The sequence below is a fragment of the Heptranchias perlo genome, chromosome 28 (assembly GCF_035084215.1).
Source record: "Heptranchias perlo isolate sHepPer1 chromosome 28, sHepPer1.hap1, whole genome shotgun sequence".
Taxonomy (NCBI): domain Eukaryota; kingdom Metazoa; phylum Chordata; class Chondrichthyes; order Hexanchiformes; family Hexanchidae; genus Heptranchias; species Heptranchias perlo.
The window spans coordinates 25,964,635-25,977,790 of NC_090352.1; positions in this window are offsets into that span (position 1 = coordinate 25,964,635).

Below are 13,156 nucleotides of genomic sequence, written 5' to 3' on the forward strand. Positions count from 1 at the left end.
CAAATATTCAAAGAGCTTAATTTAAGGGCACTTATGTTCAAATAACAGTCCCCGCGGCCACAGTAAGTCAATGTTTTTTGAACCAAGAGTACACGGCTTGAAATTAATGGCTGCAAGAATATCATGTGCTGCCCCACAAAAGTACAACTATAAAAAAGGACTCCGTAGAGTTGTGTTCCTGTCAAAAATATACATCTTGAATGTTAATTTGATAGAATGAACCACTTTAAACTGCCTGAAAAGAATGACACTTCAATGTGCGATTTATGGTACTTCTCCACAGCTCTGGAATTGTGCGAGTTCCCAATCCTTCAAAAGAGAAAACATACAACAAAAACAACACACTGCAAATGTAGCATGAAATAAAACCTAATTGCAGCTCGTGTAATGCAATTTTGTGAAGTACCTCGCCATGTGCTCTTCTCAATGCTTTCTGAGATTTAAATATTCTATCTGCCCAAAATTAAATGTAGCATGAAAGAAAAAGCTAACTTTGCCGTGCACTTCTAGCATGGCTTCTAGTTAAACTGCCTGCAATATTAGTCCCAGGGAAACTAAACAGGGTTTAGATGGTTTGTCAGTTTTGCCAGTGAAAAGAATTGAAAATGTATTACAACTCGACATTTTTTTTTAAATCACAGATTTAGAGATCAGCAACAGGAGTTCTACCCAGGATGGAAGCTAATACTTTATTTTCTGCAATAGTAAGTAAATGGATCATAGTCGCATTCAGAAGGATTACGGAACTGGGGGAGCGGCGAAGAGGAGAGGGCAGTTGAATCTGAAGCATCAACCCAATGACCTGAAAAATGGATTGGATAAAATGTGCAATTGGGCTCTTGGTGGCAGCTGAAATATAATATTGGTAAGCATAAAAAGTGCTGTTTATGGAAGGATAAAATGATTGTGCGGAGTGTATATGGCATTGTGTTGAAAACAGCTAAGGGAGAAGCTGAAAGAAATCTAGGAGCTTTAGTAGATTAAGCCCGTACCAAGATTGGTGACTGCAGACCAGGAATCAACAAAGCAAATAGATTGTTGAATTGTGTTGCTAAAACAAGGGGATTTCATACTAGAATTTTACAGAGTTCTGTCTGGTCAGACTGCCCTGTAAAAGATTAAAAATCTCAAAAGGAACCGACTGAGATGGGACCTCAGGAGATATTCAAAATAATAAAAAAGGTAAGTGAAAAAGGGGAAAAAATGCTGCAAATATGAAACAAAAATGGAAAATGCCAGAAACACGTGGTAAGGCTGCCAGCATTTGTAAAATCGAGTGATCAACAGCTGGAGTGGACTTTCAGGTAGAGTGTGGAATCGTAGAAGTTTACAGCACCGAAGGTGGCCATTCAGCCATCATGCCTGTGCTATCTCTTTGAAAGAGTTGTTCACTTAGTACAATTCCCTTGCCCTTTCCCCCTAGCCTTTCAAAATTTAAATTTTTCAAACAATTATCCACTTCTCTTTAAAAAGATATTATGGATTCTGCTTCCACCATTGTTTCTTTAGGGCATTCCATATCCAAACAACACTCTACATGAAAAAATTCTCCTCTTACTCTGTATTTTTAGTAATATTAAATTTATACCATCCAGTTACTAACTCATTCACCAGTGCAAATAACGTTTCCTGATTTGCCATACTAAAAACTAAAGAATTTTGAACACCTCTAATCCGATCTCCTCTTAACCTCATTTGTTTTAATGAAGAGTCCCAGTTTCTTGACTATCTTTTCAGAACTAACTAAAGACTCTATTCTCTGCTTTCAACATGTGTCAACATGAGCTTGACATCTTTTCTAAAGTAGAGCACCCAAAACTGGACACAATATTCTACCACAGCCTAACCAATGATAGTATAGGTTTAGTAATATCTTTTAGTCTTTGTACTCTACACCCCTACAAAAAAAACCTAGGACCTCATATGCTTGTTTTTCTTAAGCACAGCTTTGCATGCAAAAACTACAAATCATTCAAGAAACAGCTTCTGTGTTTAGAGGACTATAAAGCTCTTTCTGAAAGGATGAGTCAAGTGACCGTTCTCATCTTGTAAAAGTTTGATGTGTTGGGATACAGACTAATAATGAGTAAAACCATACTTGGGCTAACAGTCGAACTACATTTACGGGCAAAAGCTAATTTTCTCGAAGGCCGAGTGCCATAACTGGCTCCGATCTCTAGCCGACCAATTCTACATGCTCAAGGAGCAGCAGCGCTCACAAGGAGCACCTCACATGAAATCCTAGCCGCAAAGCCCACGATTATCCACCCACTAAAAGTTAAAGGATGGAAAATCATAAGCTTTGCACCTTCCAATATTTTCCCTACGAGTGTTGCTCAGGAGCACGGAATTTGTCCTTATGCACCTTTTAAGCTCCATAAAATTCACCTATACTCAAATTCTGAGTAAGGGCATAAAATCCAGACAAGAAGGGATTGTGTCATCCCCTGTAACACAGATAACTACAGATCTGTCTGCTATGTATAATGGTTCTTCAACCAGGGCCAGCAGAAAAATGTTACAAGGTTTAACCATCTGGCTTGTATGTGATTTTCTACCAGATAGCACTAAATTCAAAAAATCCAAATGATGCAGAAAGTGAATTCATGGAAAGATATATTGAAAGCAAATTTTACATCCTAAATCATACACATGGTTTGACTACTAGAGTGATGGGATATCTCTTCCAGCTTTCAAAATATAGCAATCTAGGACTTCCAAAAGCTCATCTTTGCATCAGACGACAGGGAGAGATTAAGTTTCTGCTCGTTGTATCAGCGCAATCCAGGTGGAATGAGCCGAACCAGCGCAAAAGATCAGGGAAGTTTAAATGTATGCTTATGTTTTCTGCGAACTTTTACATTGGTTCAAGATTCAATTGGCCTGAATCAGGCCCTGCCACGCCCCAGATTAAAATTTCCCGATTGCGCCCAAAGTGGGAATTCTACCCTGCAGTCTTTATAGACGGGTTATCTCCGAATAGCAAAACTGAAAAAAAAATGGAAGAAGGTGATAGAGAATTAGTTTCTGTTAGGACTCTTACTACAGACCAATAGAGCATAATATTGGGCCAGGTTTTGCTCTGAGCGGCAAACAAACAGCACCAGCCATTCGTTAGACTTGCACTTGCCCGTAGACTTACCATGGGCAGGGCAAGTTCCTGTCATCAGGAGGTCAATACAGCGCAGCATCCTCTACGGGGCATCTGAGCAGCATTTGGAATCATGCAAGAAAATGTCTGATCACGTGGGACGATAAACAGTGAAGGGAAGACTCGCCCACCAATTCAACCAGGAGTCTTAGGGAGGGGAGTAGGGTCTTCAAAATGACCTCAGAAACAGAAAGTTAGCTTAATCATATAAAGTTTTTAAAAGTTTATTTTCGAACAGAGGAATCCTTAGTGGAAAACGCATTTCTCCCCCCCCCCCCACGTACAGGCCTCTTCAAGCACTCCCAGAACTCTTGATGTCACATAAATTTGAAAAAAATCTGACACCAGCTCTCAGTCTTTTTGTTTAAGGCTCTTGACAGCTAAAAAGCTCCCTCCGGCTGAATCCTGTCTTAATTAAATATGCACGACCTTTAAATGGCAGCACGACAGGTTCCTCGCGTCAGTTCAGACAAGCCCTAACCTTTTCTGGCAAGTTACGACGTCGGTGCAGGAACTTTACGCTGTTCAATTCATTTGAATGGGGAGCCAGATGGCGCGATGCAGGTTTTTGCGCAGCTTACGGAGGGGCGACGCGTCTCGGACAGCAACTTCCCGATTTCCGCATTTAACTGCACACATGCACTCGCCGAAAGTTGCTGTCCGATTTACACATAAATAACGATGAGCGCTGTTAGCCACGCCGTTACTCTCACAGCAAAATCCGGCCCATTTTGTTTGGGTGAACATTGATGCATTTATCGCCAATTTTTCCTGACAGAAATATTACCATACGATTCTGAACCTCCCCTCCCAAACAGTTGGAAGAAATTTTTATATGCACGAGTTGGCTTCATGCAATATAACAGCCAGTCTCCTTAAAAAAAAAGACCCAATTACCTATTGGAACTTTAACCTGACGTCACCCCACTGGGGTGCACATTGTATCTCTGTCATGTACATAAACCCATTATTTGTCACCAGTATTTTGTAATTTATGTAATGTAAAAATAAATTGTAATTTTAAATGTCATTTATCCGATGGCTTAATAATCACTAATTTAAAATGGGTTTAAACTCTGAGCATGAACTGTGGCGTTGTATAATGCAGTTTCCTTCCATATAATTCTTCACACGGGATCTCAGGGAAGTCTTTGTGTCCTTCACACACTAGAATAAAGCAGTCAAAAAAAAAACCCAACTTATTTTAGGGAGATAATTTTCCAACTCATGGTCCCAGTTGTGAGCCTTGCCCCCAAGGAGCACACACTGAAATTCAGGTGTACTCGGTGCATGATTTTACAACCATTAACCATGGCTCAGTGGGTAGCATGCTCATCTCAGAGTCAGAATGTTGTGGGTTCAAGCCCCACTCCAGAGACTTGAGCACAAAATCTAGGCTGACACTGCAGTGCAGCACTGAGGGAATGCTGTGCTGTCAGAGGTGCCGTCCTTTGGATGAGACATTAAACCAAGGCCCCTTTCTGCCCTCAGGTGGATGTAAAAGATCCCGTGACACCATTTTGAAGAGAAGCAGGGGTGTTATTCCCTGGACAATATTTATCCCTCAACCAATATCACTAAAGAACAGATTGCCTGGTCATCATCACATTGTTGTTTGTGGGACCTTGCTATGCGCAAATTGGCTGCTGCATTTCCTACATTACAGCAGCGACTGAACTTCAAAAAGCACTTTGTTGGCTGTGAGGCGTTTGGGATGTGCTGAGGTTGTGACAGGAACTATGTAAATGCAAACAGTATCTAAAATACTTTTTCATTAACCATTAACTTTAAACAAACAAACAAACAAACAAAGTCAGTAATTGCACACAAATTTTAGATATGCGCTCCCAGCGGGCAGGGCTCCTCACCAGGAACAGAAAGTCAGAAAGTGACCCTCTTGTATATTTCACTTAATAACCTCTCTCTTCAGCTTCGGATCGCTCATTCCTTCAAGCCGTTATTTAAGTAGCCTTCGCCTTTACATTATGGAGTATAGCCGTGGGCCAGTACGCACCAGCCATTCATTGAGCAAACGAGAGGTGTGGAATGAACAAGGAAGTTTAAGCCAATGGCAATGCATCGGACTTTAAAATGAGATCTACAAGAAACCCTGAGTTTCTTGTAAACAGGTAATTGAAGCGTGACAGAAGGTGGTCCTATTTTCAAAGTAGACATTCTGAAATAAGTAGTTTAAAATGACTAAACCGCAGCAATAAGTCCTCCTGTTTTATTACTAAATTACCGTACTTACTGCATATGTACTTGTGCAACTGTGAACTCTCCAACATAAATAACATTGCTACACAGTTTTAAGTATCACTCGGCAAAATTGGATAGCAAGTAGGAAAAGGATTTTGCTGCTGGCACTTCCTAGTCCAAGAAACCATCCAACACAGTGTATTGATATAGATTAGAGGACCCACACACAAGAGTAAAATCTAATTAATTACTGTTATTTGTTCACTGAAAGCTCTCAGGGAGCTATTATTACTAACAAAAGCGATTGTGGACGGCAGCGTGCAAACTGTTTTGTTAAGAAGGTCTCAGATATCTTAATGAGTGTGTCAAATCTCACATATTTTACAGCTCGTCTGCCACATAAAGATGATGGATTTTTGCAACTAATACAATTCCTGAGACTAGTAGGGCATTTGTTAAAGACTCCACATACAAACATCAGTGATGATATATGGGGGTTCTGGTTCAGTAATGCACTGAACCAGAACCTCACTGCACAAGTAAGTACAGATGGATGGGCCAGTAAGTAACCACAAAGGGATGATTTTCCGAGTGAACAAAGCAAATAATCCCCTCCATTCTTCTCCAGATGAACGGAGCATACGAATTCTTTGCTATTCTTGCTGGCTGAATAAATCAATGGAACAATGCTCACTAGAAAAGAAGTGGCTGAAAAAAAAATCGATGTAAAGTATGAAGCAACGAAACACAAATAAACCCTTGGACCTGGCAGGCAGACCAAAATGCTCTTTTCCAGTCCTCTATGTTCCTATATATATTTATACACTGATTCATTAATTAAATGAATAATAAAATGGAATCTAAAGTTCAAGAAGACATTGATATAATTTAACCATCACTCATTGTCTCAGATCTACTGAAGCTCTTCCAGTCTTACACTTCATCGTCACAAAAATGAAACAAATGTGCTAAAAAAAGGTTTTTTTACAACTAGCAACAAGTGTAGATTTATATTTAAGTGGAATAAATCAAAACCTTTTTTAACAAAAGGTTTTTGTTATTCTAATCTGTTTAAAGACTAAACTTCTGTTGGGAGGTCCCATAGTAAAGCTTGCAACACTACAGAAAGAAGACCCTGTCCTCTTTCTCTGAGCACTCCTTCTCAGCTGTTTACATTGTTATCACCCTCGAGAAGCATCTTTTGTCACGTGGAAAACAGTGCAAAAATACCAAGAGAAAAACAAAATCTGCAAACAAGCAGATTTTCTATTTTGGAGGTAGGTGGGCTGGCAGCAATCACCATTCTGGTACCACCACAGTCATTTTCCCCTCTTTCCCATTCATTAAATTGCCTGTACGTTAAAAAGAGCAGTTATATAGATTGTACAGCACAGAAACAGGTCATTCGGCCCAACTGGTCCATGCCAGTATTTATGCTGCACAAGAGCCTCCTCCCTCCCTGCTTCATCCCTCATGTGTTTATCTAGCGTCCCTTTAAATGAATCCATGTTAGCTGCCTCAACTACTCCTTGTGGTAACACGTTCCACATTCTAACCACTCTCTGGGTAAAGAAGTTTCTCCTGAATTCCCTATTGGATTTATTAGTGACTACCCTATATTTATGGCCCCTAGTTCTGGTCTCCCCTGCAAGTGGAAACATCTTCTCTACGTCTACCCTATCAAACCCCTTTTTAACATTAAAGATGTCGATCAGGTCACCCCTTAGCTTTCTCTTTTCTGGAGAAAAGAGTCCCAGCCTATTCAGCCTTTCCTGATAAGGATATCCTCAGTTCTGGTATCAACCTTGTGAATATTTTTTGCACCCTTCCCAATGCCTCTATATCCTTTCTATAATATGGAGACCAAAACTGTGCACAATACTCCAAAGTAAATGTTATGAAATGAAATAAACCCAGAAAGGCAAGTTTGGCCGGGGGTGGGGAGCATTCCTCTGGTGAGCAACATGCTCTATTGAATTTATTAGTGACTATCTTATATTTCTGACCTCTAGTTTTGGTCTCCCCCACAAGTGGAAACATTTTCTCTACATCTACCCTATCAAATCCTTTCATAATCTTAAAGGCCTCGATCAGATCACCCCTCAGTCTTCTCTTTTCTAGTGAAAAGAGCCCCAGCCTGTTCAGCCTTTCCTGACAGGGGTAACCTCACACTTCTGGCATCATCCTAGGAAATCTTTTTTGCACCTTCTCCAGTGCCCCTATATCCTTTTTATAATATGGAGACCAGGACTGTTCACAGTACTCCACGTGTGGTCTAACCAAGGTTCCATACAAGTTTGACATAACTTCTCTGCTTTTCAATTCTATCCCTCTAAGCAGTAGGTGGCCCCCTTATTCTTCCTATCAAAATGTACCAGTTTCATGAACATACGACAGTTCTTCCAAACACTTAGACCTAGATTATTCCTGTGGGTGAGAGCGTAACAGAAGGGCACATTTGGCAGCATTGGGTGACTCTTCAGTCAGTTTAATGGGAGACAGCTGCTCAACAAATCGCAGACCTTTTCTGGGAAGGGGGTCTTCTGTTCTTTTCAGTACCCCAGGATCTCAAATCAGCTTCTTAGCAGCCAGACCTTCAAATGTTTTCAGATTCACTCTGCCATAATGGCAGCCCTATGAAATGATCTTGGATCCTTCCCACTCTTCAAATATTAGAATCTTCTCCAGTCTGATTACCCAGTGGGGGGTTCCCCTCCTGCGGATTATATGAATTTCTCCATGTTAAGAATTCCTCTTGATCAATTACTCTGCAGACATCTTGGACAGGTGGCCCACATACCAAACCTATGTGCAGCATATAGTTAAAGGTTGTTAATATGGCATCACTATTGATTTTTAAAAAAATATTTTCTAATTTCAACATCCCCCAATTTGCACGATCCTCAGCTGCTAAAAATTATTTTCACATTTTAGAATTAGCTCCAGCTCCATTAGGACTGTATAAGGAAATGATAGGGTTGGTCTTTAAAAGGAGTTTAAGTGGTGGCATGGTACAACAACTCCACCCCACCACCTCACCCTCTGCATGGGAGCTCTGTGCAGCAAAGTTTGCTTCCAATTGGAAGGTTTAATAACTCCATGTCACAGAAATTGCATCACTATTTGATTATCCTGTTTCAGTTCACATAGACCTCCTCAATGGATTCTGTACAGAGCTCTGCCAATTTGCATTCATAGCTACTAATTGAATCATTGTGAATTTCTGACAAGCAAATAACTTCTGAGCAATAAAAGCTGCAATAAATCCAACACTAATTTCACCACAAATATTTTGGCACCAAGGCCTCACCAATGAAATACTAACCCTAAGAAACCAAAAGATTCAATCAGACTATAAAGCCTTCTATGCATCTGTTCAGTTGGCACCAAGAGTTCCCAAGTATTTGAGATTGATCTCTTAATATTAACATGCCAAGCTCTGAAAGTTATCTGAATTTCTGTGTTAGTACAGTTTGTGAAAACTCCAGCTTTCTGGAGCGATTTATAGGTCACATGGCCTGAAGTAATGTTTTAATCTTGAAAATCTGATGTATTAAAAATAGTTGCTTTCTGCCTTAAGAGGTCAAAAGGAGGAAGTCTGGAAGACTGTAGATTGGAAAACGTTTAAAGTGTTACAGTCCAGGTTTAGTTCAGCGTGTAGGCCAGCAGACATCAAAGTTTGCCGTGATATGTGAAGTAGCGTAATGCACTGGTAGCTCAGCAATTTAAGCTCGAGGCCATAGAGGTAATTCACTGATTTCATACTCCAGGCAGGGAGCCTCACCCATCAGGAGCGGTGTCTGATTTTCCGACCGTTTAAATGGTCAAAATATTATGGGTACTGCAGACTGGAATTTTTGATATGTGTCCTTACCGAAACACCTAATGGGAGGAGGAGGCTCTGCAAACTTCCCCATCCTCAAAGATGGCGGAGTCCAGCACATGAATGCAAAAGACAAGGCTGAAGCGTTTGCAACCATCTTCAGCCAGAAGTGCAGAGTGGATGATCCGTCTCAGCCTCCTCCCGATATCCCCACCATCACAGAAACCAGTCTTCAGCCAATTCGATTCACTCCACGTGATATCAAGAAACGGCTGAGTGCACTAGATACAGCAAAGGGTATGGGCTCCGACAACATCCAGGCTGTAATGCTGAAGACTTGTGCTCCAGAACTAACCGCGCCTCTAGCCAAGCTGTTCCAGTACAGACAACACTGGCATCTACCCGACAATGTGGAAAATTGCCCAGGTATGTCCTGGCCACAAAAAGCAGGACAAATCTAATCCGGCCAATTACCGCCCCATCAGTCTACTCTCCATCATCAGCAAAGCGATGGAAGGTGTCGTCGACAGTGCTATCAAGCAGCACATACCCACCAATTACCTGCTCACAGATGCTCAGTTTGGGTTCCGCCAGGACCACTCGGCTCCAGACCTCATTACAGCCTTGGTCCAAACATGGCCAAAAGAGCTGAATTCCAGAGATGAGGCGAGAGTGACTGCCCTTGACATCAAGGCAGCAGTTGACAGAGTGTGGCACCAAGGAGCCCTAGTAAAATTGAAGTCAATGGGAATCAGGGGGAAAACTCTCCAGTGGCTGGAATCATACCTAGCACAAAGGAAGATGGTAGTGGTTGTTGGAGGCCAATCATCTCAGCCCCAGGACATTGCTGCAGGAGTTCCTCAGGGCAATGTCCTAGGCCCAACCATCTTCAGCTGCTTCATCAATGACCTTCCATCCATCATAAGGTCAGAAATGGGGATGTTCGCTGATGATTACACAGTGTTCAGTTCCATTCGCAACCCCTCAGATAATGAAGCAATCCGTGCCCGCATGCAGCAAAACCTGGACAACATCCAGGCTTGGGCTGATATGTGGCAAGTAACATTTGCCAGGCAATGACCATCTCCAACAAGAGGGAGTCTAATAACCTCCCCTCGACATTCAACGGCATTACCATCACCGAATCCCTCACAATCAACATCCTGGGGGTCACCATTGACCAGAAACTTAACTGGACCAGCCATATAAATACTGTGGCTACAAGAGCAGGTCAGAGGCTGGCTATTCTATGGCGAGTGACTCACCTCCTGACTCCCCAAAGCCCTTCCACCATCTACAAGGCACAGGTCAGGAGTGTGATGGAATACTCTCCACTTGCCTGGATGAGTGCAGCTCCAACAACACTCAAGAAACTCGACACCATCCAGGACAAAGCAGCCACTTGATTGGCACCCCATCCACCACCCTAAACATTCACTCCCTTCACCATCGGTGCACTGTGGCTGCAGTGTGTACCATCCACAGGATGCACTGCAGCAACTCGCCAAGGCTTCTTTGACAGCACCTCCAAAACCCGCGACCTCTACCACCTAGAAGGACAAGAGCAGCAGGTACATGGGAACACCACCACCTGCACGTTCCCCTCCAAGTCACACACCATCGTGACTTGGAAATATATCGCCGTTCCTTCATCGTTGCTGGGTCAAAATCCTGGAACTCCCTTCCTAACAACACTGTGGGAGAACCTTCACCACACGGACTGCAGCGGTTCAAGAAGGCGGCTCACCACCACCTTCTCAAGGGCAATTAGGGATGGGCAATAAATGCTGGCCTCGCCAGCGACGCCCACATCCCATGAATGAATAAAAAGTGAGACTCTCTAGAACAACAACAGCAACTTGCATTTATATAGCGCCTTTAACTTAGTACTACCTGGAGTGCAAAGTTAGACAATTACTCTTTTTGAAAGTATTTGCAAGGTGTTGGCTGGATGCGAGAAGATGACAACTGCCAAAGAAACAGGCAGAAAGATGACAGATGACTCCCTGAAAATGTACCCCAGGAGCCACAATCAGCCCACTACAAACTAAAGGAAGATAAGAGCTGAGAGGAGCCGAGCCGAGCCGAGCGGAGCGTCCGATAAAAGGCGGGATTTCAGAGCGCTGAGAACAGCTGAGAGGAGCCGAGCCGAGCGGAGGGAGCGTCCGATAAAAGGCGGGATTTCAGAGCGCTGAGAGGAGCCGAGCCGAGCGGAGGGAGCGTCCGATAAAAGGCGGGATTTCAGAGCGCTGAGAACATCTGAGAGGAGCCGAGCGGAGGGAGCGTCCGATAAAAGGAGGGATTTCAGAGCGCTGAGAACAGCTGAGAGGAGCCGAGCCGAGCGGAGGGAGCGTCCGATAAAAGGCGGGATTTCAGAGCGCTGAGAACAGCTGAGAGGAGCCGAGCCGAGCGGAGGGAGCGTCCGATAAAAGGCGGGATTTCAGAGCGCTGAGAACAGCTGAGAGGAGCCGAGCCGAGCGGAGGGAGCGTCCGATAAAAGGCGGGATTTCAGAGCGCTGAGAACAGCTGAGAGGAGCCGAGCCGAGCCGAGCGGAGCTGCGACCGAGTTCGAAGTGACGTCAGGAATCAGATCGGGACGCGACACAGGGGAGGCACCTGATTGGTGAGTAGGTTCAGGTGAGTATTTCTCCTTATCTACAGTAACTGAAGTAAAAGGAAAGGGAAGGTCTGCAGGTCTTATAGGAAGTAGCGTTTATTTTTTAGTGAATCAAGGTCCCTAGTGTAGTTAACATTCTCTAAATTGAGAACAATTTAAAGGAGTAAACTCCTTAAAGGGAGTGGTAAGTAGTTTTTCTTTCCTTTTTTTTTTCTCTTGACATTGTAGTTGTTCTTAAGCTAATTTAAGGGTTAAGTCATGGCAGGAGATCCCAGCGCCGTGTCATGTTCCTCTTGTGGGATGTGGGAATTCAGGGCTCCTTCCTGTATCCCTGATTCCTTCACCTGCGGGAAGTGTGTCCAGCTGCAGCTATTGTTTGACCGCTTGACGGCTCTGGAGCTGCGGATGGACTCACTTTGGAGCATCCGCGATGCTGAGAAAGTCGTGGATAACACGTTCAGTGAGTTGGTCACACCGCAGATAAAAATTACTGAGGGAGATAGTGAATGGGTGACCAACAGACAGAGGAAGAGTAGGAAGGCAGTGCAGGGGTCCCCTGCGGTCATCTCCCTCCAAAACAGGTATACCGTTTTGGATACTGTTGGCGGAGATGGCTCACCAGGGGAAGGTGGCAGTGGCCAGGTTCATGGCACCGTGGCTGGCTCTGCTGCACAGGAGGGCAGGAAAAAGAGTGGCAGAGCTATAGTGATAGGGGACTTGATTGTAAGGGGAATAGACAGGCGTTTCTGCGGACGCAACCGAGACTCCAGGATGGTATGTTGCCTCCCTGGTGCAAGGGTCAAGGATGTCTCGGAGCGGCTGCAGGACATTCTGGAGGGGGAGGGTGAACAGCCAGTTGTCGTGGTGCATATAGGCACCAACGATATAGGTAAAAAACAGGATGAGGTCCTACAAGCTGAATTTAGGGAGTTAGGAGTTAAACTAAAGAGTAGGACCTCAAAGGTAGTAATCTCAGGATTGCTACCAGTGCCACGGGCTAGTCAGAGTAGGAATGACAGGATAGCTAAGATGAATACGTGGCTTGAGAGATGGTGCAAGAGGGAGGGATTCAAATTCCTGGGCCATTGGAACCGGTTCTGGGGGAGGTGGGACCAGTACAAATTGGACGGTCTGCATCTGGGCAGGACTGGAACCAATGTCCTAGGGGGAGTGTTTGCTAGTGCTGTTGGGGAGGGTTTAAACTAATGTGGCAGGGGGATGGGAACCGATGCAGGAAGTCAGTGGGAAATAAAGTGGTGACAGAAACAAAAGGCAGTAAGGGAGAGTGTACAGAACATGACCGGACAGATGGTCTGAGAAAGCAGGGCAAAGACCAAGGGAAGTCGAGATTAAACTGCATTTATTT